This window comes from Quercus suber, unplaced genomic scaffold (assembly GCF_002906115.3).
Source record: "Quercus suber isolate HL8 unplaced genomic scaffold, Cork oak 2.0 scaffold_406, whole genome shotgun sequence".
Taxonomy (NCBI): domain Eukaryota; kingdom Viridiplantae; phylum Streptophyta; class Magnoliopsida; order Fagales; family Fagaceae; genus Quercus; species Quercus suber.
The window spans coordinates 401,592-428,558 of NW_027069857.1; the positions used below are offsets into that span (position 1 = coordinate 401,592).

The 26,967-nt window shown below is 33.5% G+C and overlaps 2 long non-coding RNA genes across 5 annotated transcripts; one reads left to right on the forward strand and one right to left on the reverse strand.

The window, feature by feature from the left end:
- Positions 1–828: 828 nt before the first annotated feature.
- Positions 829–8,626, forward strand: LOC112039295 (uncharacterized). Of its 4 annotated transcripts, none has more exons than XR_010624122.1 (5): positions 829–1,613; positions 2,501–2,858; positions 3,853–3,909; positions 4,970–5,072; positions 7,147–8,626. It is a non-coding gene; the product is annotated as an uncharacterized LOC112039295 (long non-coding RNA). The 4 variants fall into 4 exon arrangements; XR_010624124.1 differs by lacking the exon at positions 7,147–8,626 and having other exon boundaries at positions 829–1,346; positions 1,519–1,613; positions 4,970–5,125; XR_010624121.1 differs by lacking the exon at positions 7,147–8,626 and having other exon boundaries at positions 4,970–5,125.
- On the reverse strand, positions 6,510–10,689 carry LOC136062362 (uncharacterized). The gene is made up of 2 exons (XR_010624125.1): positions 10,395–10,689; positions 6,510–6,820 (listed from the first exon to the last, which is right to left on the reverse strand). It is a non-coding gene; the product is annotated as an uncharacterized LOC136062362 (long non-coding RNA).
- Positions 10,690–26,967: the final 16,278 nt, after the last annotated feature.

The following is a 26,967-nucleotide window of genomic DNA, read 5'->3' on the forward strand; positions in this document are numbered from 1 at the left end:
ATTGTTTGGGGGAATGATTTTTATTATTTATTGAACCATAGTACATCAAGTTATCTATTTCATTATTTCTCTCACTTTTATTTATTTGTTTATTTTTATTTTCCTAAATTGGTCTCTCACCCTATTTTAGGGAGATGGATGAGAATGCTCAGTTTAGACTTGATCCGGCAGACTTGTAAATTGTATCCCGTTCTTCAGTATACTTTTCCTTTTACATATAAAGTTTGCCCATGGAGCATTATATCTTAATGGAAGATAACTCAAAAAAAGGATTTTGGATTGTAAAATACAAAACATTTAACCATAGATTCATTATTGAGAAGCCCTTCATCACATGGGATGTTGTCTGTCAGGTCCCATGCAGCACGAACCCACTACCTCTTTGATAGCAAAAGTTTCACTAAAATTATATTGTTTAGTGAGTCCCGTGCACTGTTTACGAGACTTATAAATCTCTTTTTTAACAAAACTTTCATTAAAAATGAGTCTTACAGTACTATTCATATATTTAAAAATTATTTTGCTATAGTATTTTTAATTTTTAGCAAAATAAGCGATATTCAAACGGATCTAAGTGAAATGAAGAGATCTCTTTTATTTATTTATTAGAATTCAATTTTTCTTCCTATCTAACAACGTAAAGGGTGCCTAATATCTAAAGTTTTTGAGCAGATAAGTTTAAATTAGTTTAATTGGTAAATTTTTTATTGTGAAATAAGAAATTTGAAATTCACACGTACTTATCCAAAAATTAATTGATATATTGACACAATGATAAAGAATAATTATTAATTAATAAGTTTTAAGCTATTTATTAAAAAAACAAAAGTCAATGAGCAAGAAAAGAAACTCTTTTCCGTTGAGGTCCTTTTTAAAGACTTTTCCTACTCTACTTTCCTTCATTTCATTTGTCCTCTGAATTAGTTTTCCCTGCAGCTTCTGTATCATCAATCTTCACCATCTCATCTTCGTTTTATTTTGCTCCACTTCTCCAAAAAAAACAAAAAAGAGTTTGATACTTTCAACTATATACCATTTATTTTCGTTGTAATCATCCTCTTATTAGTTTGGTTTTGCTTTGCTCCGGTTCTTTGGGAAAGAAATATATATATATATATATATATTGTAAAGAATGAGATTTTCCATTTCTTAATTTTCGTTGTAGTCTTTTGTGTTATTATCTTGGGGTCTTAGTTTTACTTTGATCCACTTCACAAAAAAGAAAAAAGAAAAAAGAAAAAAGAGTTACGTATTTTCAGCTTGTCACCGCTGCTCTCATTTACTATAGCGACTATCCTTGATCTGCAAAGTCAAAGGAGTAGAAGAGAAAACTGCTAAAAAATGTGGTACTTCCTTTTAGTTTTGTTGCTTTTATTTTGTCCTTGCTTGTTCTTCTTCGCTTATGCTGTCCTTTATTTCTCAATTTGATTTTTTATTGCAGTTTGTTTCTCTGATTTACCTTTTTTATATATATATAAATTTTAATTTTAATTTGCTCTACTTATCAATACTTGTAAGAAAGGGAAAAGAAGAAGGTATCATCAACTGTTTAGTTTACTGATACTCAGCAAAGAGACTGTCCGAGTGGAAAAGAAGCTGCTCTTGAAAACAAGGTGCCTTCTTATTTCTTTTTTCTCATTTGTCCTTCCACATGGTTCTTGCTTTATTGTGGTTATAAATATTTTTTTTTCCTTTTTGTCTGAGTAATTGTGGTTTTAAGTTTTAAGTTTTCCTTCTCAAAAAAAAAAAAAAAAGTTTTAAGTTTTAATCCCACTATTATTTAAGGGTTTTTTCTGTTTGAATTTCTTAATTTTGATGCTAAAAAAAAAAAAAATTTTAAGTTTTAATCCCACTATTATTTAAGGGTTTTTTCTGTTTGAATTTCTTAATTTTGATGCTCAAAATACCCTCAAACTTACTACTTTGTAAAGCTTAAATAGTAAGATTATACATGAAAAATTACTAATTTAAAAACTCGTAAATTTTAGTTAAATTTAAAAAAACAATATTTCTGAACTCTATCCATCTCAATCCTCACGTCTCATATTTTATACAAATTCACAGAAACCAAAAAAAAAAAAAAAAAAAAAAAACTAGCAAGATAGGACTGCAAAGGAGGCCAACGATCAAATTAGAATTTTTTTTTTTTTTTTTAAAAAAAAAGGTAGACTACTCAAGTCTTTCTTTTTGTTATTGACGTTTGAGTTATTAATTATCATGTGTCTGTGATTTCCGTGGGTTGTGATCCCACGGAAATTGCCAATAAATTGTAATTCTCTTCATATACACTAAAGTTACGAATTTTTTTTAATTCTTTAATTTCTTGAATTTTTCTTCATCTTTTAATAACAAATAAACCACATGTGATTTGTTGTAAAAATATTGTAAAATTGTTGTAGACGTAGCATCTCTTATTTAATTTATATATAGAATAAGTGACCCATACATATGGTTATATGTAATTCTGTCAAAATCCAACACTCTGAATTTTTCTTTCAAGAAAACGGTGAAGACGAATGTATTTTGGTTCTAGACGATGAAGTTTGTGGTGATATGTGAATGAAGTGAGAGATGAAGATAGGATTGAATTCGAGATTGGATTTGTGGTTGAATTTATGGAGGTGAGGGATTCTCGTATGCTGATCTCAATGATCTGTGTACAGATACCAATTATCAAAATTCACTACTTTTTCACTCTCTATCTGTGGAGATCTTGATCTTGAGGTTTGATTATTCTGAAACATGGCCATTGAGTTGCTGGAAAGTGATTTTGTTTGTTTGCAAGCATAGTAGGAGTGAGTTTCACCTGTTATCAAAAGTCAAAACCGTGTACTTCTGGGCTAACTAATGTATTCAAGGTTTTATTTTTATTTTTTACTCTACAACTGTTTGCAAATTTTTTTAGTAATTCTTTTCCTTTTAGTTATTACTTGCATTTTTCTTTTTAATATTTGTGGTTAAATAATGAATGACAAAAATTATGTACAACACTTAAGTACTACACTTAAGTCTTGCCTAATAATAAATGTTCTACATGCCACCAATTTAATTACATTTACAATATGAAAGGGGGATTTTGATATTAGATGGTAATAGAAATCACATCAAATTGATTTGTGTGTTTTTTCCCATTTTTCCTGTAAGTTACAAAAAAATTATATTTTTATCCTCATGAAAATTGGGTGGCTTAGATTTCAGATGTAAAAAAAAAAAAAAAAAAAAAAAAAAAATTATCCTCATGAAGGTTTTTTTTTTACATCAAATTATCCATTTAAGTAAATATTAAGTAAATATCAGCCTAATGTACATTAAAATAAAAATATTGACCTAAAGATTAAGTAATACCATAAAATATCATCTTCCAATCATTGAAACTTTGATAATTACATTGCAAGAATTGCCAAAAACGTAGGATGATTATGGAATACTAGCCTCTGAGAGAAGCTCTTCTATTTTTTGTAAAGGTTAAAAATGTTCATTCATCATAATTTAAAATTACTTTATTTTCTAGTCACAAAAATATCTAAGGATGTAATGAGTGCATGCAATTGAGGGTCAAAATAATTTTTTTCGTATAAATCTCATCATACCCTTAGATAATTTTGTGATTAGATAATGTAGTAGCTCTGAATTATACTGAATGAAAATTATTAACTTTTAGGAAGAAAAAAAAAAAATAGAAAAGCCTTTGAGCACGCGCTCACCTCTATACTCGTTTACCATACATGATCTACCTAGTCATGGGTGTGGAACAATTTGCTTTGTGTTGTGCGATTGAGATCAAAGATACTTCCTTCGATCAATTTCTTTATTTTACTTTTTCATTGATTTGAATTTTGTTTTATACATAAGTTAGTGGAGCAAGGAGAATCAACGGCTTCAACCTGATGAATTGTAGTTACCGATCAGGTATGATACCCCTTGGGATTTTGTATTCAATTGTATTCTTTTATGATAGGTGATTTTGGTTTTAGATTCTCATTATAGTTGCTGTTATTGCTTGTTAAATATATTAGCAACGCAATGTGTTATACCATATTGTATATGCTAGAGTAGATACGGAAGAAGAAACATAGAATAGGAACACTGAGAACATGAGGGTTATGTAGTTCAGCCTTGTCAGCGTACGTCTACAGAGGAATCTTTTAAGGGCTATGTCTTTATTATGTAAAAGTGTAGTACAAAACTTGTGTTATAATGAAGTATAACATGGGTATATATAGTAGACTAATAGACTTCTAGTACAAGTAATAGACTTGGTTTGCACCCAAAGTAGTATTAGGCTTGGGCCTATGCTAATGGGTTAACATATCTCTAACACCCCCTCTCAAATTCAAGATGGAACCTTGATGAAACTTTGAGATTTTATAAGATTGAGAAGTTCATTTGAATGAAGTTTGACTCTGTGACAGTGGTTTAAAGAAGACAATGGTCTTGTAGTATTGATGCAACTTCTAACAGTGACATGACTATACCAGAGAGTTTTGACAGCAATAATGGGAAGCCAAAGAAGATTAACGCAACAAAGAAACACTGAAGAAGACAAAGATTGCAATTAAACATACTGTAAAGACAAAAAAACCATAACCATAGGAAGGTGGCTCTGATATCATGTTAAATATATTAGCAACGTGATATGTTATACCATGTTGTATATGCTAGAGTGGATGTAGAAGGAGAAGTATAGAAGAGGAACACTGAGAACATGAGGGTTACGTGGTTCAGCTTTGTCGACTTACGTCTATAGATGAATCCTTTAAGGGCTACGTCTTTATTATGTAAAAGTGTAGTATAAAACCTGTATTACAATTAACCATAACATGGATATATATAGAAGATTAAATCCTAAACTAATAGATTTCTAGTACAAGTAAGAGACTTAGCTTACATACAAAGTAGTATTAAGCTTGGGCCTATGCTAATAGGCTAATATATCACTAATAGTTCTCACATTTACTCTCTTGTTCAGCATATTGACCATCCTTGACCAACTGCTTTGCAATTCGAGTGGAGGCAGTGGAAACAACTTGTGCTTCGTTAACAATTTGATAGCATCGATAGCATAAAGAGAGGTACTTTGTATATTCCCTTTTTAAAAAAAATTATATAATGTCGTTTGATGCAATTATCTTGCTGTACTTTGGTTGTCATCATAGTTCAAAACCTAGTTTTACTTGGCATCTACTGTCCCCTAAAAGAATGGGCAGAAGAAGAAAGAAGAAAGAAGAAAAGAAAGGGTAAAAGCAAGAACGAAGATTGTTTATTGGCAAAATATCTTTTGGTCCCTCCTAGTTTAGGTTTGTAACTTGGGGTTTTAACGAACCGAACTTTGTCGAGTATTGAATGTTCAAGTCCAGCTCAACAACAAATATAAAATATTTAAACTTGGCTTGAGCTCAAATCAAGCTTACAAACTACGTTTGAGCTTGATCTTGTTCGACAGCTTAAAAGTTTGAACTCTGCTTGGCTTGACTTGATTTATTAGTCAAGTTAGGCTTAAACTCAATATTAAGCTTTTGAACTGGAGATTCAAAACAAATACATTATCAAACTCATATTAAGCATATTATCAACCACATTTGGTTTAGACACATGGTCTCAATTCTCAATTAATTAAAGGTTTAGTAAGATATAAGCTTATTTTTCAAGCTTATATAAAGCATAGCCAAGCTCATAAATCAGCCTAAACTCGACTTATTTTTTATTGAGCCCTATTGTTTACGAGCTTATTCTTGATTTTTTTTTTTTGGCTTGGGCTCGCCTCATTGATTTAGCAAGCCTAAAATTAAGGCTTAAACTTAACTAGTTTATAACAAATAAATATGAACGAGCTGTTTATGAACAACTTGATTCATTTACAGCCCCATATTTGTTGTTACATTAATCCCTTGTATTTTAAAATTGTTAATTTATACCCTCAATTTTGAGACCACACCCATTATGCTCCTTCCATCCGTATCTATGATATTTATACCTAGGAACCCTGTTGAACAATGCCTTGAAATGCTTTGAGAACCCATCAATCATTTCAATCAAAGTCACTGCATTTCCTATTGACATCTTTTCAATAAAATTGACGCAGAACTTGTATCTTCATTCTTCAAGTATCCCCATGTTATAACATTTCTCTGATTATCAAAAAAAAATGTTATAACATTTCTCTAAGGCAAATAATAAAATTTGCTAGACGTATCAATGATATCACCACATTTTGCATACAAACTAACGCAATAAGCTCCCAACAATCACCTTGCAATCCAATTCCATCTTTATCATCTCTGTTAGAATACAAGCCCAACAAGCTTTAGACCCATTCTAATTTTTACCCTATTTTTATTCTTGCCATTTACAAACTCCTGATTTCTAATTCTACGCTTTGAATATTCAAAACTAGACATATCTGGATGGCTGGTGAAGAAATTAATTCATGTCACGCCCCAAACCAAACCTTCAAGAGAAATGGTAGGGGATTTTTTTTTTCTTTCCATATGATAAAATAAATAAACATATTGATCTCTCCACAATATAAGTCAGAGCTTAATAACATATATACAAACAATAAAAATTACAAATCATATGCCTCCAAAATTTACATGAATATTCCAAACACCAAACGATTTAACATAAAACTCCAATGTTCTCAAAAATATACAATCCCAACAAAATTCTTGGGCTAACAAAACCTAAGAGAGCCTAACCTCTAATAGAATTAACTACTACTTCCTTAAAAACAACTAGATCGAATCACCAACCAATAATAATGTTAGCCTCCCAATTCAGCATAAAACTCCAATCTCCACGAATAAGACAAGCTCCATTCCTGAGGTATAACAAATTTATTTGTAAAACTATTGGAGAGTGGAATGAGCTAAAGTCCAATAAGTAGCATAATTAACGAGGGTGGGAGAAATGCAAGTCTCATAATAATGAGCATTTTACAAAACATGTTATGCTTTGAGAATTTCCATTTGATTTTTGAAAATTCGATACCAGTAATGACATGACAAGAATGCTTGAAACAACATAGCACAAATCTTCTATGAAATATCTCAATGTGAAACTACATAAGTATATATTTCTCAAAATATCTCAACATGAAACTACATACTATACACTGTGAGCAATAACAACACTGTTCTAAACCAGAAAATCCAACCCAGGGCCACATGACAATCGTCGACACAAAGTTGGAACTCATTGCCAACACAGAGTCGGAACTCATCGTCGACACAAAGCCGAAGCTCATTACTGACACTGAGTCGGAACTAATCTGCGGACATGAAGTCGGAACTCATTTGCCAACACAAAGCCAAAACTCATCTGCCGACACAAAGCCGAAACTCATCTTTGACACAAAGTTGAAACTAGGGATGGCAATTTTTGCCCGACCCGCAGGTACCCAGTCTGGCCTGACCCTAATAGGTCGGGTTTTACCCGGTCCGATTAGAAATAGGGTCGGGTATGGGTTTTAAAAATAAAACCCGAATCAGGTCCGGGTTTTATCAAAAAAATTCAAAACCCGACCCTTATCCCGGCCCGGATAAAAACCCGGTATCCTAAAATTACAAAAATACCCCCTCTCTCTATATATATACCTATCATCAAACCCTAATCCCTCATTTGATTCTTCAGCAGCAACTCAAACTCACGCCTCCTCCCTCAGTCCTCACCCTCACTCCGACACTCCATCTCACTCAGCTCAGTCCCTCAGTCACGCCTCCCTAAGCTCCCTCGCCTCCTCACCCTCACTCCGACACTCCCTAAGCACACGACTCGTTAAGGCATAACCATGTTTGGTGGATGGCAACGACATGGCAATGGCTTTCATCAACCCTTGAATTAGTGAGCATGTTTAGGCAAACCGGTATAACCCTTGATGTTTTAGGGTTTATCGGCAGATGGAGGAGGAGATAATGGCCGATTTGGGTTGGGATTCCTGCTTACGATAGCGCTGTGGAGAACATTGCCAAGGGTGGGTTGTTGGAGTGGGTAGTAAAGTTCCGATCTGCAATATTTCCTTTCGTTTTCTGTTTGGTTCTCAATAAAAACAAAGAGGAAAGTATAGTGGGAAAAACAAAAATCCATCTGCTACTTCTTACTGGCTTTATATTATAGTTTCATTTCATTTTTTACTTGTTTTCGTTTTGCCTGAGTTTTATTGCACTAAAGCTCTTGTGTTTGTTGAAATGTCTATGATATTTATTATATATTCTTTTTCAGTTTGGTTGCTATGAAAATGAAAGTGTATTCAGAAAATAATTGAGACTTCTTTGTGATGGTTTTAGTTTGTTGATATTACTTTTGGTTGCTGGTAAAGCAAAGGAACCGAAAAGGATTTGTGTTGCTGATAAAGCAAATAAAATTTGGGCTTCAATTTTTTTTTTTGGTTGGGCCCAATCCCTTAACGGGGCTCGGCTGGGGCAGGTTTGGGCCCCGAAAAAAAACCCGGTATTCTAAACGGGCCGGGTCCGGGCCTCGGGTCTTGCCCCGTGGGTCGGGTCCGGGTATGGAAAAACCCAGCCCAAACCCGACCCGTTGCCATTCCTAGTTGAAACTAATCTGTCGACACAAAGCCGAAACTCATAATCATCACAAAGACGGGCACTAAGATAACAATGTCACAGACTATAGTATCTAGCTGGGTAAACACATGTCACAGCCCAAGGGTGAAAACATGAAGAGCTCACAGTTTACGTGAAATCAAAACATAGTTCAATTTTAAGTAGTTTCATAAAAACCTTTGAAATACGCAAAATATTCACAAGGTTCTCAAAGCCTTCAAATTCATTTTTTGTTAAGAAGATTTTGTATTAGTTTCCCCAAACATCACAAGTCAAGATAAAGCATTTTTAAATCTTTCAAATAATACACTAAATCCATAAAATCTACTCTCAAGAATTTAATCAAAGATGCTAATCTTTTCGATGCTAAAAAATCATGCATTTCCCCATATGCAATAAGAAATATGATGCACTTTCATATATAATCATATATAGTAGGGTCACAACATAACACTTTTTAAGAAAACATAGTTCCAAAAATAATTTCCCAAAATATGTTTGACTCAAAAATAACGTTTAAGAAACATGGTTATTTTCCAAAAATCCTATTAAAAAGCTACTTATTTCAACAGTCAAATCCAAATTTATCTCAACTGAGCACCACATTCAACCAATCAAGTTACTAGTTCTATCACCAAGTACCTTGGAACCTAAAAACACAAGTATCAAGCCTATTAATAACAAAGCCTACCACAAATTACACTTTCAAATTTGTCTCCATAAATTGGAAAGGATTCCCTAAAAAATCAATTTAATCAAACCTAAAGCCCTAAAGTCTAGCTTAACCATCCCAAGACAAGTGCCCCTACCCAAAAGGGAACCAAACAAGCATACAAGAAACTCATAGGACTATAACACTACCAAAGCCTTAAATTTTCCCACTACAAACAATGTGCATTTACCAACTTAATACAAAAGCATGTCATTACCCTTCCACAAACAATGTGCATTTACCAACTTAATACAAAGTATGTCATTACCAAACCATGATAAAATTAGCCAAAGTAAAACACTTGTTAATAAAAGCACATATGAACTTACAAGCTAAACCACACAACAAAAGCTTGTAGTAAATTCCTTAAAGTCTCAACATTCTAATCATACTTTCTGATTAAATTTGCAACATGTCAGCTCTTTTTAAAAATCCGTTTGGTCTACTTAGTGTTATCCAAAAAGCTTGAAATTCAATAGAGAGAAGCCTTTATATGTCTAGCATGTACTATCAAAAATTCGACTCAAAATAATTTTTTTATAATTTATTAAAAATTACATAGTACAGCTTACTCAAATCTGTTAGAAAATTACAATAATTTTAATACTATTCCAAACTTTGAGACTTGATTAACCTTAAAGCTACATGTGTTAACACATATAAACAACTAAGATCACAACCCATAACCTAATATAACAATCATCACAACACAAGTTAAGAAGTTTAATCTCATAACTCATATGGGCAATTTATCAAACACTTAGTAAGCAAAAGACATATGCTCACATTACTTGCACAAATTTATAGTTAACACCACAATCACAACCACATATGCCAAAGACATTTCAAATACAAGGAAACCCTCTTTCAAAAATTAATCCCAATCTCCCGTATAAATAAAAAATCCAAATGATTTCTCAAGAAATCCAACACACATAGTTGCCAAACAATAAATCCATATCACCCTATAAAATTAAAAACCTCCAATCAGATCTTAAATGTCCCGACAAACACAACAAAACAACCCCTAAAACAAAACCCACACAACAAAGAGCAATCTTAACAATATAGGATAAAAACCCATAGATATTAGAAGGTGGGTCTTGGAGATTTTACTTTACATTCATGTTGGGAGAAGTCAAACCATGGAGAAGAGTTTGGTGACCGAAAATTTAGAAGTAAACTGAGAGACCAAGAGGAAGGAGAGAGATGTAAAGGGATGTGTGTTTATGTTTATATTTGTGTTTGTGTTTGAGCGCGCCAGAAGAGGGACAGCTGGTCAAGAGGGAGAGAGATATTTGTGAGGCTGTGTGGTTGAGAAGGAGTGGGTAAAATAACCACGAAGTCTAAAAATAACCTAAAAAATACCCCCGAGAACCCAAAAAATGACCAAAATACCCCCGAGAACCTAACAAATGACCAAAATACCCCTAGAACCCAAAAAATGACCAAAATACTACTGAAACCTAAAAATTACCAAAATACCCCCAAAACCTATAAAATTACCAAAATATCCCCAAAACCAAAAAATGACGAAAATACCCCCGAAATCTAAAAATTACCAAAATATCCCTAGAACTCAAAAAATGACCAAAATACCCCTGAAACCTAAAAATGATCAAAATACCCCCCCAAAACCCATAAAATGACCAAAAATACTCCTGAAACCCAAAAAATGACCAAAATACCCCAAAAACCTAAAAATGACCAAAATACCCCATAAACCCAAAAAAATGTCCAAAATACCTCCAAAACCTAAAAAATTACTAAAATACCTCTGAAACCTAAAAAATTGTCAAAATAACATCGAAGCCTAAAAATTCACCAAAATAACCCTGAAAACTAAAAATGACCAAAATACTTCCGAAACTTCAAAAATGGCCAAAATAACCACGAAGTCTAAAAATTGACCAAAATAACCTAGAAACCTAAAAATGACCAAAATACCCCAAAAACCTAAAAATGACCAAAATACCCCATAAACCCAAAAAATGTCCAAAATACCTCCAAAACCTAAAAAATTACTAAAATACCTCTGGAACCTAAAAAATGGCCAAAATAACCTTGAAGCCTAAAAATTGACCAAAATAACCCTGAAAACTAAAAATGACCAAAATACTCCCAAAACTTCAAAAATGGCCAAAATAACCACGAAGTCTAAAAATTGACCAAAATAACCTAGAAACCTGAAAATGACCAAAATAGCCCCAAAACCTAAAAATGACCAAAATACCCCATAAACCCAAAAAATGTCCAAAATATCTCCAAAACCTAATAAATTACTAAAATACCTCTGAAACCTAAAAAATGGCCAAAATAATATCGAAGCCTAAAAATTGACCAAAATAACCTTGAAAACTGAAAATGACCAAAATACTCCTGAAACTTCAAAAATGGCCAAAATAACCACGAAGTCTAAAAATTGACCAAAATAACCTAGAAACCTAAAAATGACCAAAATAGCCCCTAAACCTAAAAATGACCAAAATACCCCCTAAACCTAAAAAATAATCGATGTACCTTTGAAACCTAAAAATTAACTGAAATACCCCTTGAAACCTAAAAAATGACCAAAATACCCCTGAAACCTAAATGCAACCAAAATAACCCCTAAACCTTAGAATGACTAAAATATCCTTGAAACCTAAAAAACGACCAAAATTCCCCAAAACCTATAAAATGACAAAAAAATCCCCTTAAATCTGTAAGTCGATAAAAATACACCATAAACCTAAAAAATTATCAAAATCCCCTGTAAAACTAAAAAATGACCAAAATACTCCCTAAACATAAAAAATGACCAAAATACCCATAAACCTAAAAAATGACTAAGATACCCCAAACCCCTATTTTGGCAATTTTAGAGGTTTCGAGTGTATTTTGTTCATCTTATAGGATTAGTTGTATGTTGGTCATTTTAGATATTTTGAGGGGTATTTTGGTCGTTTTATAGGTTTAGAGGTATTTTGGTTGTTTTAGATGTTTCAGGGTATTTTTGGAAATTTTAGAGGTTTCACGTTGTTTGTGGCCATTTTAGCGGTTTTGGGTTTATTTGGGTCATTTCAAAGGTTTAGGGGTATTTTCGTCACTTTAGAGGTTTGAGGGTATTTTGGTCATTTTTTAGGTTTAAGGGGTATTTTGGTCACTTTTTAGATTTAGGGGGTATTTTGGTCATTTTTAGGTTTCGGGGTTATTTTTGTCAATTTTTAGACTTCGGGGTTATTTTGGTCATTTTTTTGGTTCCAGGGTTATTTTGATCATTTTTAGGTTTCTAGGTTATTTTGATCAAATTTTAGGCTTCGGGGTTATTTTGGCTAATTTTTAGGTTTCGAGGGTATTTTAATCATTTTTAAGGTTTCGAGGGTGTTTTGGTCATTTTTTAGGTTTTAGGGTTATTTTGGTTATTTTTTAGACTCCGGGGTTATTTTGGCCATTTTTTAGGTTTCAGAGGTATTTTGGTAATTTTTAGGTTTCGGAGGTATTTTGGTAATTTTTAGGTTTCTGGGGTATTTTGGTCATTTTTTGGATTTTAGGGGTATTTTGGTCATTTTTAGGTTTCGGCGGTATTTTGGTAATTTTTTGAGTTTTAGCGGTATTTTGGTCATTTTTAGGTTTTGAGGATATTTTGGTTATTTTTAGGTTTCGGGGGTATTTTGGTCATTTTTTGGATTTCAGGGGTATTTTGGTCATTTTTAGGTTTCGGGGGTATTTTGGTCTTTTTTTGGGGTTTCGGGGGTATTTTGGTCATTTTTTGGATTTCAAGGGTATTTTGGTCATTTTTAGGTTTTGGGGCTATTTTGGTCATTTTTTGGGTTTCAGGGGTATTTTGGTCATTTTTTGGTTTTGGAGGTATTTTGATCATTTTTTGGATTTCACGAGTATTTTGGTCTTTTTTTTTGGGTTTCGGGGGTATTTTGGTCATTTTTTGGATTTCAAGGGTATTTTGGTCATTTTTAGGTTTTGGGGCTATTTTGGTCATTTTTTGGGTTTTAGGGGTATTTTGGTCATTTTTTGGGTTTCAGGGTTATTTTGGTCATTTTTAGGTTTTGGAGGTATTTTGGTCATTTTTTGGATTTCAGGGGTATTTTGGTCATTTTTAGGTTTCGGGGGTATTTTGGTTTTTTTTTTTTGGGTTTCGGAGGTATTTACCAGTAAAAAACCTAAAGAGGGGTATTTTGGTCATTTTTAGGTTTCGGGGGTATTTTGGTTTTTTTTTTTTGGGTTTCGGAGGTATTTTGGTCATTTTTTGGATTTCAAGGGTATTTTGGTCATTTTTAGGTTTTGGGGGTATTTTAATCATTTTTTGGGTTTTAGGGGTATTTTGGTCATTTTTAGGTTTCGGGGGGTATTTTGGTCATTTTTTGGTTTTGGGGGTATTTTGGTCATTTTTGGGTTTCAGGGGTATTTTGGTCTTTTTTTGAGTTTCGGGGGTATTTTGGTCTTTTTTTGAATTTCAGGGGTATTTTGGTCATTTTTTGGGTTTATGTGTTATTTTGGTCATTTTTTAGGTTAAGGGGTATTTTGGTAATTTTAGTAGTTTTGGAGTTGGGTAATTGGGTACCCAATTAAAACCCAATAAACATTAGTGTTAATTGAGTTTAATTTAGTTAATAACTATTTAACCCAACTAATAATTGGGTGGGTTTGGATTTATTTTAAGTGGGTGAGTTTAGGTGGACAAATGAATTTGGGTTGATTTTGCCACCCCTATGTCACCTTACATAATGGGACACTTGAGCTATTCTAAAATTATGAAATTTCGAATATATCCCAGCTATTATATTCAAAATACTCACAAGTGGAGAGCATATCTCCCAATAGAGCATCGATATATTCTTAAGTGGAGAGCATATCTCCCAATAGAGCATCGATATATTCGAAATACTCACGAGTGGAAAGCATTATATATATTCGAAATGCTCACAGGTGGAGAGCATATCCCCCAACAAAGCATCGATATATTTGAAATACTCACGAGTGGAGAGCATCAAATATATTCGAAATGCTCACAAGTAGAGAGCATTAGATATATTCAAAATACTCATGGGTGGAGAGCATTAGATATCTTCGAAATACTCATGGGTGGAGAACATATCCCCAACACAGCATGAGATATATTCGAAATACTCACAGGTGCCTTTTTATCTTGATTGATTGTTTGTGCTTTTTATTTTTTCTTTTGAGTAATTTCTAGGCGAAAAGTACATTTTAGTCCCTACATTTTCAGGCGATTTCCATTTTAGTCCCTAAATTTTATTTTTACCACTTTTAATCCCTATCCTGAAAAACGCTTCCATTTTTGTCCCTGCCGTTACTCATTTAACAGAAATATCATACGTGGCAAACGGTCCAACAGTAAATGCTGACGTGTCTATTAAATTAATATTAAAAAAAGCTACATCAGATAAAAATAATATTTCAAAATGCCACGTCAGCAATTTAATTTTTGAAAAAAAGCCACCTCAAATAAAAATAATATAAAAAGTTATAACCTAATTATTTTTTTTAAAGAAAAGAAATTAGTTAAATTAATTTTTTTTTCCTTTTTTTTGGAAGAACATGAAGAACGTGTTCTTCATTTTTCTTCCCCAACTAAGCTTGCCCAAAAAATTAAAAATTAAAAATTTACTTTTCTTTTCTTGCATTTTCTTAGCAACCAAAACCATAAAATCACTCAGATTTACAAAATAAAAAGCATGTTTGCCATTCCTCTCTCTCTATTCACAGTTCTCCATCTCTCCCTCTATATCTCTCTTCTATGTTTCCCATTCCTCTTTCTCTATTCACAACATGTTTCGCTCATCTATCTCTTCTCATCTAACTAAGTTTTGGTTGGATCGAATCGGTGGTTGCTAGGTTTTAGTGGTGGCGTTTCGGTGGTGGGTTTCGGTTGTGGAGTTGAATCGGTGGCCGGCTTTGGTGGTGGGTTTTTCTCAGTGTTTGCTGGATCCATTTGGTGGTGGGTTTTGGTGCTTGCTGGATCAATTTAGTGGCAAGATTTGGTGCTTGTTGGGTTTGTTTGGTGGCTGGGTTTCGTTGGTAGCCGGGTTTTGGTGGTGGCTGGGTTCTATTTGAGGTGGTGGTGGTCGTGCCTTTGGGTTTTGTTTGGGTGTTTGGTGATTTTTTGTTTAGGTGTTTGGTGAGTTAGGTATTGGGTTTGGGTATGAATTGCTCGGTAGTGGGTGGTTTGATTTTTGGGTTTGTGGGTTTCTCGGCAGTGGGTGTTTGGTGATTTTGTTTCTGGGTTTCGGGTTTGTGGTTTGATTTCTGGGTTTGTGGTGTATGATTTTCTGGGTTTGTGGGGAAGAAAAATGAAGAACACGTTCTTCATGTTCTTCGGTGTATGATTTTCTGGGTTTGTGGGTTCTTGATGTTCTTCGGTGTATGATTTTCTGGGTTTGTGGGGAAGAAAAATGAAGAACACGTTCTTCATTCGGTGTATGATTTTCTGGGTTTGTAGGGAAGAAAAATGAAGAACACGTTCTTCATGTTCTTCCAAAAAAAGGGAAAAAAAATTAATTTAACTAATTTCTTTTCTTTAAAAAAAATAATTAGGTTATAACTTTTTATATTATTTTTATTTGAGGTGGCTTTTTTTCAAAAATTAAATTGCTGACGTGGCATTTTGAAATATTATTTTTATCTGATGTAGCTTTTTTTAATATTAATTTAATAGACACGTCAGCATTTACTGTTGGACCGTTTGCCACGTATGATATTTCTGTTAAATGAGTAACGGCAGGGACAAAAATGGAAGCGTTTTTCAGGATAGGGATTAAAAGCGGTAAAAATAAAATTTAGGGACTAAAATGGAAATCGCCTGAAAATGTAGGGACTAAAATGTGCTTTTCGCCTAATTTCTATTTATGGGTTGTTTTCCACACCTTCATTGTTAACCTGTCTTACATCTTCCTCTTCCATGATTCATTTTTCACGCCTTACATTCTGCCTACTTCCCCACCCTTCACGTTTCATTGCCAAACTTTGATCTGGGTCTTCGTATTCAACTCTAGTAACTGTCAATTCACTTTGCACCCTAAAATCAGAGGAGTAAAGAGAGGTACGTACGTGTTTCTAGTTTCTATTGTCCATCTTTGCTTTGCTCCCCAAATTTGTTTTTGTGACCAGATTTACTAGTGCATTATTACTATATATATATATATATATAGAGTAAAAGTTTGGGAACTTGGTAGGATATATGATATTATAGAACTATATAGTTCTTCTTGAGTGATGCTTTTACTGTATATGGTTAATTGAATAATCCGTTGCAAAACCAACAAAAGGAGCTTAGACTTTTATCGCACAAGTTCAACCGATTAATCATATTAATCTCTAGTGCTGCCGATCAGTAGTTTCTGGTTGTCAGTATGTGACGGTGAAAAGAAGGAGAGAGTCAGGCCGGCGTGAGGAGGACAAAAAGGAGTCAACTCGATCGTATTTTTGAGTCACAGTGTGCAGGAATAGTACCGGCCGATATTTAATCCGAGACGAAATAAGGTGTTTCTGTAGTATTGTTGTGAATTCCGTTCCGTTCCGGCTAAAACAGGCGGAATATTCCAATCCTGTCATGAAACCAGCACACTAAACCCCTTGTTCCACCTCGACATCAATTCTAGTGAATTTCGGCCATTTCAGACTGTTTCAGCCAATTCCGGCCGAAACTTAAATTTCGGGCGGAACAATGTTTCACTGCCAGTTTGTCTTTTTAACTTTGTCTTCTCTTTTACTTGTGTCTCGCGCTCATGTCATGTTGTCAGGGACTATTACTTTTCTTTCTTCCTCTTTATTTATTACCTTTTCTTTGCTCATTTGTCTTTTTTTTACTCTCTCTTACGTAGCTATGTACTATTTTTTATATGAGAGATGTTACATCTATAATAATTTTATAATATTTTTATAACAAATCATAAGTAGTTAGTTGTTATTGGTTCAAATTTGAAACTAACACTAAGATTACTTTTTTGCCCCAACAATAACAACCTGCCACTTAAGATTTGTTGTAAAAATGTTGTAAAAATATTGTAGACGTATCATTTCTTTTTTTATATTTGTTTTCTTTTCTTTAAAAAATTAAAAGCTTAATAACTTATCAAGTTATCATTCATTTTCCTCTTTAGGCACTATAATTTATTATATTAATTTATTTTAAATATATTGATTGTAAAATATATAAGATATTCTATTAATTGATATTATATTGATATATATATATATATATAATAAATAATATGGTATACAAGCCATCTCGGCGAGGTACTCGTGAAACACTCTGCTAGAGGACTTTAAGTGTGACTTTCTTACCCTTCACCACACAATATATACCCTCATTACCCACTGTACGTTTTTAGACCTCTTAAACAAAACAGATTAACCTATTATCTAGCCAAGTGATTAATTAGGTAAATTATGAGATCTAGGTTAACAAGATAAATCATATCATTGAATAGTGGAAAAATAAAGAACACAAGATATGATAATCCAGGAAACCAAACGGTAAAAAACTGGGAGGATTTAACCTAGCTATTCTAAGGTAAAAAAAATCACTATGAAAGAATTAAATTTACAAATAGCAACTTAACCACTAACATCTTATTCTACCTCAAGTAGGAAACTTACTACCACAACCACTGACACTCGAGTCCAGAACTACTTTTTCTTGATTCCACAGTAAGCAAGCACTCCGCTTGTATTATTTAACTCTTAATGAACTGAATGATCACCAAGCTCTTGACATAATCTGATTCTTGATACCCTAAGTTATGTGAAGGCAAACCCTTCTAGATCTCACAAAGATTCACAACACAACATAAAAGCAACAACATAAAACATGGCTAGGGTTTTCCCTTTTATACTTAGGGCAAAACATAAAACCCTACACGTCAAGGGCTTGGGTGAGTTGGAAAATTACTCAAAAACAAATTTACAGAGTTTCGATGATCGAGTCTAATTTCCGATCGATGAGCTAGCAGATTTATACAGTAAATCCTGCAGAATACCATTCCAACTTTACACTAAACATATTTGAGCAAGTCTAAAATAAGACTAAACTTTTGATCATGGTTTGCTAACATTAAAATTGAAGTTCTAATACATTTAACCTAAAGTTTTAGAACCCAAAAACTCCCCCTTTGGCAATCCGTAACAAAACACAAACTAAAAAAAGGCTCAAAGTTTAAAAAAAAAAAAACAGCCCATTACAATATCATGCCCAAACAACAAATTCAACTTAACTACTATCAATCAGTTGCAAGTGTAGACAAGCAATGACTAATCAACCTTATATTCCTGAAAACTCAACAAACGCATAAACGCATGTGTGAAAAAACAAGTACAAAAATAACTTCTTGATTTCAATAACACAAAAATAAAGACATATATCATGAATAACCTATAAATATAAATCAATAACAATGTGAAACAAGAAACATATATAAATACATCAACGTTCTCCCCCTATCATAGATATCTAAAAAAAAATACATCATGAGCCAAAATAATATACAAATGAAGCACCTAGATACAATCTAAAGCTCCATAGCTCCAAACAACAAAATCTCCCCCTACAACAAAATCTCCTTTACAAATGTACTCCCCTTTTTGTAACGAATTGCCAAAGGGCACATCGAACTCATCATCAAATGGAGGTGGCGAGGTGATCACAAAAACTCTTCAAATCGCTTGCAAGGAACCGAAGCTCATCAAGCATGTCCACCAAAAGCTGACCATGAGCACCTGAACAGTCATGACAGTCTCTAACATATGATGAATGTCTAAATCATTCGAAGTAGAAGGTGGAGGAATAGCAATAGTAGCAGCAGTCGGATCGACAGACGCCTCAGCAAACGTATCTCTTTTAGAAGAAGAAGAAGGAGGTGCAACACCAGAAGACTCAACCCTAGAGCGTTTAGAGATTGCTCTCATCTGAGCAGCCCTTTGCCTAAGAAAGGTAGCACCTATAGGAGCAACTATATGGACAAGCTCAAATGCGGGAAAGTCCTTTAAACCCAAATGCAAAAGAATTTGATGAATAAAAACCGGAAAGAAAAGAGCAGGAGCAGTAGAACTGCCCCCATGAACCTCAATCAAAGAATGAATGAAAAGATGAGGAAAGCTCATAGGAGCATCGGTGACAAGAGCATACAAAAACGCACATCTTTCTATAGGAATAGTGTGCAAATGAGAGATGGGCCAAATCGAACGGCAAGAAATTCGAAAGAAAAGATAGTGAATCTCGGTCAACTCGTGAGAGGTGATCCAAGGATTAGAACCCCACTGGATAGAAGAACTAGTGATGTATGACATGATGTCATCAAGAAGAGGAGACTTATCATAAGGATAAACAGGATGCTAAACCAGCGGCACCCCAAGAGCATCAGCCACTACCGAAGGAGTAATGGTGTACTCATCACCCCGTATCCAACTTCTTACCAGAATGTTGGAATCATAGGAGTGGACAGAAAGGTTCGAGTAGAACTCTTTGATCAAGGTAGCTAGAGGTGGATGTGAAACGTCCAACAATGGTAACCAGCCCCTACGCTCAAAGTTTCTCCTAATCTCAGGGTCAAGCTCATCTAAAAGAACCTTTCTCTCAACCCAAACATTCCTAAAAAGGTTCAGCTTCTCCTACGTTTCCTAGTTTTTCTTACTCAGAAACCTATCATTCTCAAAGGAAGGAGCAAAGGTTGAGGAGGCTTTCCTATTAGTTCTAGTCTTCCTAGACATGATGCTAAAGATAAAAAAGGACAGACACAAAAGAGACAAGGAAGAAAAAACATAAACACCAAGGGTAGACTGCAAGTTAGCACAGAAATATATAGAAATAACAATTCTATATAATGCATGAACAATATCAACACATGATGCATGCTCTAATGTAGTGAGAATAAGTTTAATTTTACTTTAAAATCACAAAATTGGCTTGAGCATAGAGTTTATAACAAAAACCCCAAATTTTGAAAAACCACTTTCAAAATCCAACAAATTGACCAAATTGATCATTACACAAGATAGATAACATAAAATAATGAACAATTAATCAATCTAACAAGCCAATTTCATCAAATTAAGATCAATTGAACAAAAACCCCAAAACAGGTAGTTTCAAGCCCTAGAATTTCCAATTTTTCCCAAAACATCAAATTGATCAAATTAATTCACAAAGATCAGTTTTATATTGTCCCAAACATAAACCCAATGATCAATTTTGAAAGAAAAGATTGAAATCATCAAAATCCCCAAATTTTCATAGGTTCTAAATTATCCCCAAAATGCATTAAAAAAAATGCATGAAACATGAAAATAAATGAAAAAGGAAGGGCAAAAAGGTCTTACCGGCCTTAGAAGACAAAAACCTTGCAAAAGATTCGAGGGAAAATGATAAAAAAAATTGATTGGAAGCCTTGACCGATCGAAGAGAGAGAGAGAGAGNATATATATATATTTATTTAAAATAAAGGGTGTACATTTGATTTTGAATTTTAAATTTTGATTTGTGTAATGATTTTGATTTTGGGTTTTTTTTTTTTTTTTTAAAAGAGAATTCTCTTGTTTCGTCTTCAATTTTTGGACAAATTTGTTGAATTGCATAATGGGCACATTGGATGAGTTTGGGCAAGACACTTTACAAATTATTCTAATTCAAAGCTCATATAAAGTGGTCTTCATCTATCAAGTGGTTGTTAAAAGTTTTTTTTTTTTTTTTTTTTTTTTTTTTTTTTTTTTTTATATAAGAAAAAATTCCTATCTATGCCTATATTTATCAATTTGTGTAATTCTATGTTTGATTCAATTTATTTTTTTTCTTTTTTGGAAAATTAATGTACATATCATTAATTGAAGTCCTACAATTTAGCTTTATTTTTCTCAATCACATCTCTTTCCTATGAAATTGATTAATTATCCATAACAATTGTCATGCCTTTCAATCCAACTTCTTTTTTTCTTTTTCTTTTTCAAGAAAATACAATTTAAAATACAGTTTAAAATTTTTAATGATACTAGCCTTTGAGCACGCACTCACATGCATGCTCTGAGGCTCTTCTTTTTTCTTTTTCTTTTTTTCTAAAAATTAATAATTTGAATCCATTATAATTTAGGATTACTACATTTTCTAATTACAAAATACCTAGGGGTGTGATGAGTGTTATGCATTTGTAGATGAAATATTTGTTTTCATCACACCCCTAGGTATTTTGTGATTGAAAAATGTAGTAATATCAAATTATAATAGATTCAAGTTATAAATAATATGGTATATATATATATATATATATATTTAAAATAAAGGGTATACATTTGATTTTGAATTTTAAATTTTGATTTGTGGTATCTGTGATTTGTGTAATGATTTTGATTTTGGGTATTTTTTTAAAGAGGATTCTCCTGTTTCGTCTTCAATTTTTGGACAAATTTGTTGAATTGCATAATGGGCACATTGGATGAGTTTGGGTGAGACATTGTACAAAATTATTGTAATTCAAAGCTGTACGTTTTTAGACCTCTTAAACAAAAACAGATTAACCTAGTTATCTAGCCAAGTGATTAACTTAGGTAAATTATGCAGATCTAGGTTAACATAGATAAATCATATCATTGAATAGTGTGGAAAGTAAAGAACACAACGATATGATAATCCAGGAAAACCAAACAGGTAAAAAACTTGGGGAGGATTTAACCTAGCTATCCTCAAGGTAAAACAGATCTACTATGAAAGAATTGAAGTTTACATAATAGCAACTTAAACCACTAACATCTTATTGCTACCTCGAGTAGGAAACTTACTACCACGACCACGTGACAGCTCTGAGTCCATGGACTACTTCTTTCTTGGATTCACAGCAAGTACAAGCACTCCTGCTTATGTATCTTTAAACTCTTAATGCAGCAACTGAATGATCATCAAGCTCTTGACATAAATCTTGATTCTTGATAGCCCTAAGTATATGTGAAGGCAAACACTTCTAGATCTCACAAAAGATTCACATACACAACATAAACAACAACTGCAACAACATAAAACGTGGCTAGGGTTTTCCCTTTTATACCTAGGGCAAAACATAAAACCCTACACGTCAAACGGGCTTGGGTTGAGTTAGAAAATTCTACCAAAAAACAATCTGCACGAGTTTCGATCGATCGAGTCTAATTTTCGATCGATCGAGCTAGGCAGATTTATACAGTAAATCCTGCAGTACACTTAATTCCAACTTTACACATAACATATTTTGAGCAAGTCTAAAATAAGACTAAACATTTTGATCATGGTTTGTCAACATTAGAAATTGAAGTTCTAATACATTTAACCTAAAGTCTTAGAACCCAACAAAAACTCCCCCTTTGGCAATCCGTGACAAAACACAAACTTAAACTAAGGGCTCAAAGTTTATAAAAAACAGCGCATTACAATATCATTGCCCAACACAACAAATTCAATCTAACTACTATCTATCAGTTGCAAGTGTAGACAGCAGCATGACTAAATCAACCTTTATATTCCTGAAATACTCAACAAACGCATAAACGCATGTGTGGAAAATACAAGTAAAACAAAAATAACTTCTTGATTTCATATAACACAAAAATAAAGACATATATCATGAATAACCTCATAAATATAAATCAATAAACAATGTGAAACAAGAAACATATATAAATACATCAACGTGTCTCCCCCTATCATAGAATCTAAAAAAAAAATACATCATGAGCCAAAAACATAGATACAAAATGAAGCACCTAGATACAATCTAAAGCTCCATAGCTCCAAATCAACAAAATCTCCCTCTACCAACAAAATCTCCTCTACATATGTACTCCCCTGTTTGTGACGAATTGCCAAAGGGCAATCATAACTCATCATCAAATGGAGGTGGCGGAGGTGATCAGCAAAAACTCTCCAAATCTGCTTGCAAGAACCGAAGCTCATCAAGCATGTCCACCAAAAGCTGACCATGAGCCACCTGAACGGTCATGACATCTCAACATAGAGAATGCTCAATCACTAAAGTAGAAGGTGGAGGAATAGCAATAGAGCAGCAGTCGATCAACGGACCCTCAGCAAACGTATCCTTTAGTAGAGGGAGGAGGAGGTGCAACACAAGAAGACTCAACCTAGGGCTTTAAGTTGCTTTCATTTGAGCAGCCCTTCCTAAGAAAGTGGCACTTATAGGAGCAACTATATGAGACAGTTCAGACGCGGAAAGTCCTTAAACCCAAATGCAAAAGAATGATGAATAAAAACTGGAAAGAAAAGAGCAGAGCAGAAGAACTCCCATGAACCTCAATAAAGAAGAATGAAAAAATGAGGAAAGCTCATAGGAGCATCGTGACAAGGGCATACAAAAACGAACATCTTTCTATAGGAATAGTTGCAAATGAAAGATGGCCAATCGAAGGCAAGAAATCCGAAAGAAAGAAAGTGAATCTCGTCAACTCTGAGAGGTGATCCAAGAGATAGAACCACTGATAGAAGACTAATATAATGACATAATGTCATCAGAGGAGGAGACTCATTAAGGATAAACAGGATGCTAACCAGGGCACCCAAGAGCATCAGCCACTACGAAGGAGTAATGTGTACTCTTCACCCCGTATCCAACTTCTCACAGATGTTGGAATCATAGAGTGGACAGAAGGTTCGAGTAGAACTCTTAATCAAGGTAGCTGGAGGGGATAATAACATCTAACAAGGAACCAGCCCCTACGCTCAAAGTTTCTCTTAATCTCATCAAGCTCATCTAAAAACCTTTCCCTCACCCAACATTCCTAAAGTTCAGCTTCTCTACGTTTCCTAGTTTTCTACTCAAGACCTTCTCAAAAGGAAAGGTGACAGAAGAGAGGAGGTTTCTTATTAGTCTAGTCTTCTAGACATGATGCTAAGAGATCAAAAAAGGACAGGACACAAAAGAGACAGAGGAAGAAAAAAAAAATGACCGATCGAAGAGAGAGAGAGAGAGAATAGCTTTTGAAAAAGTTGAAAAAGTGATGAACACATGAAAAGCTAACGGTTTAAAAAAAAAAAAAAAAAAAACTCTCTATGCGATTTTCGATTGATCGAAAATTAGATTCGATCGATTGAAAATTACCTTCGATTGATCCAGAAGCAATCGAGCAGTGATCGAAACGATCATATTCAAATCAAAATTTTAATCGCATTTTAGATCGGTCGAGAAACAGGTTCTATCGATTGAAAATCTGGAAAAATTAATTTTTTGAAGAACAGAGCAATTTTATTTAGAAACTCCTCAAAGCATAGTATTTTATGAATAAAATGTATGAGTATGAAATGAAATGCTTTTCAAAAACACTTATATTGAACCTAGATTTCCCCAAATTAAGATTATCAATCAATTTTCCTTAAATTCTCAAACTTCAAACACATTTTGCATATAAACTCAAGGAATTTTCAATCTTGGATGGCTAAAACAAAATCACACACAATAACATGTACAAAGTTTAGCAAAGAGTAACTTGTGTAGTGTGTGCAACTAGTAAAAGCTTGAGATACATGTGAGGTGATCTGTGGAAAGTAATCAAGCACAATTTCTACAAAATTCATCACATAATTTTGAAAGAGACTATTATCTAAAGAGTTACATCATACAACTCCCACATCTCCTAGAATAAAAGTTTGCAATCATGTAAGTTTCTTGATTTGCCTCATAATGTACACACCAATTTTATTTGATTAGAAACTTATTAAAAATAGCCAGGATAATGTACACATCAATTTTATTTGATTGATTTAATTATAGTCTAATAATATACACACCAATTTTAGCATTTAAACCGAGGCTACACCTTATGTTATTTTTATGCATGTGCTACATTTTTTCGAGCACAAAATCTTATGATATGCACTAAGGTGTTCATGATTGGCTAGTAGACAGTAGTGAGATGGTTATTTATGTCTTTCTCATTAATATCAAGTTCGATAATCAAAAGCATATGACTTCAAGATTAAAACAAAGTGATCAAAAACTATAAACATCTTCCCACACAACATGCACTACAAAGCCCAAACTAGTAAAGTGCAATAAAATAAGCTCATCCAAGTTAAACAAGGTATATAAATATGTTATGTAAAAATAAATTGGCCAACCTTGATTTCAAATCCAAGAAATAATGCAAAACACATTTTGCTTCCCTTTTTTTTTTTTTTGTGGAAAATAAATAACAAAAACAACCTAGAATGAAATGCATGAATGTGAAGCAATACAAATCTTAGAAAAACAAAGAAAAACAATAAGAAGAATGCTCACAAAGAGTAGAGCGATGAAGCACAAGGACCATGTCAGAAAGACTCAATTAGATTGAGCCTTTTGCATCCAAAACTTTTTAGATGCAACTCTAGCATTGGAGTTTTTCTTCAAATTAGAATTCTAAGCAACTCTAGGATTGGAATAAAGGTTTAAAGCCTTAACCAATTCATTAATAAGTACCATAGGATCTTGCGCTTGAGGCACAGGTACTTTTAGTTTATTTGCTCGCTTAGTAGCTTGTAACTTGAAATAGTTTGGACAAATGTGCCTAGACTTTCCACAAAAATGACAAACCTATACTGGTCTATCATGCAACCTGCCCTTAGGAGGGTTAGGAGTCTTAGGTTTAGATTCTTGGAGATCAACCTTAATTTTTCTAGGAGGTGCAACTTCTGCCGGTTTGACAATCTCACTCATGAGAGGTTTAGAAGAAGAAACAAAGTTTGTGGAATGAGTTTTAGGCACAAAAATGCTTTCTACAAAACCTAAGCCAATTTTGTCTAAAGGAGACTTTTAAACACTTAGTATTTGATCAAGTTTAGAACTAGCAAACCTATTTGTTTGTTCTCTAGCAATAGATAATTTATGTTTCAAATTCTTAACTTTATCAAGTAAAAGCATGTTCTCAGTCTTCACATTATTCAACAATTTATTAGCATCAAACAGTTTCACAAGCAAATTTTTCTTATCAAGTTAAAGAGATGCAATTTTCTTTAAACCTAAATCAACACTCATAGCATCCTTTGCAGCAACTTTGTAAAGCTTATTGTAGAATTCTTGTAAATCTGAATCCTCAGAGAGTTCCCCATCAGAAGGGTTGTCTTCAACAACAACACTTTCATCAACTACAACAGTAGCAGTAAAAGCAATGAAGTTTCCATCTTCATCACTACCAGACTCATTGTTAGAAACTTTATCATCACTAAGGGTTACAACCATAGCCTTACTCTTAGACCTCAAGAATGTAGGACACTCAGATTTCACATGACCATACCCTCAACAACCAAAACATTGTTAACCCATAGAATTATTAGAAGGTTGGCTTACTTTCTCTTTAGGTTTTTCAGTGTTATTCACCTTAGTGGGATCATTCCTCCTGTAAAGTTATTATTTACAACTATATGTTTTTGTTGGCTTATATTCCGTGCCAAATTTGATTGTAATTATATTCAATCTGTTGTACTCTGTATTTGTTGTGGGATTTCATTGTAAGGGTTGTGTGTTAGAGAGAGAGAGAGTGTAAAGACTTAAGCATTTGAAGACTAAAGATTTCTCGTAGGTATCTCGTGACTTAGCTTACCGCGAAGTGATACATGTGCCCTGCACATGCTGGAATTCGAAGAGTTAGGCTAGATGGAGACAGCTATGTCTCACGAGTATCTCGCGGGTAAGGCTTTTCCGTGAGACACTCGTGAGGTATTCTGCTCTGCCA